Raw genomic sequence first — 261 nt, forward strand, 5'->3', positions numbered from 1 at the left:
GCCCAATACCGAGGGGACCCAGGCCAGTGACACCTACCACCATCCCATGTGGAAGGGGAAGGGAGGGAGACGGGAACATTACTGAGGGATCCCGTTGTGACCAGAGACGCCCACCGTGAACGAGGCTGAAGCGCGATGACATCATGTTGGATGACATCATCCAGACAAGGCAGAAGCAAACGCTGGTGGTAACTGGATAGAATCAGAGCTGTTGATGGATGATTCTGTTGTTGAACATTGTGTATTATTATGATCGCTCGA

Source organism: Argentina silus (assembly GCF_951799395.1).
Source record: "Argentina silus genome assembly, chromosome: 10".
Classification (NCBI taxonomy): domain Eukaryota; kingdom Metazoa; phylum Chordata; class Actinopteri; order Argentiniformes; family Argentinidae; genus Argentina; species Argentina silus.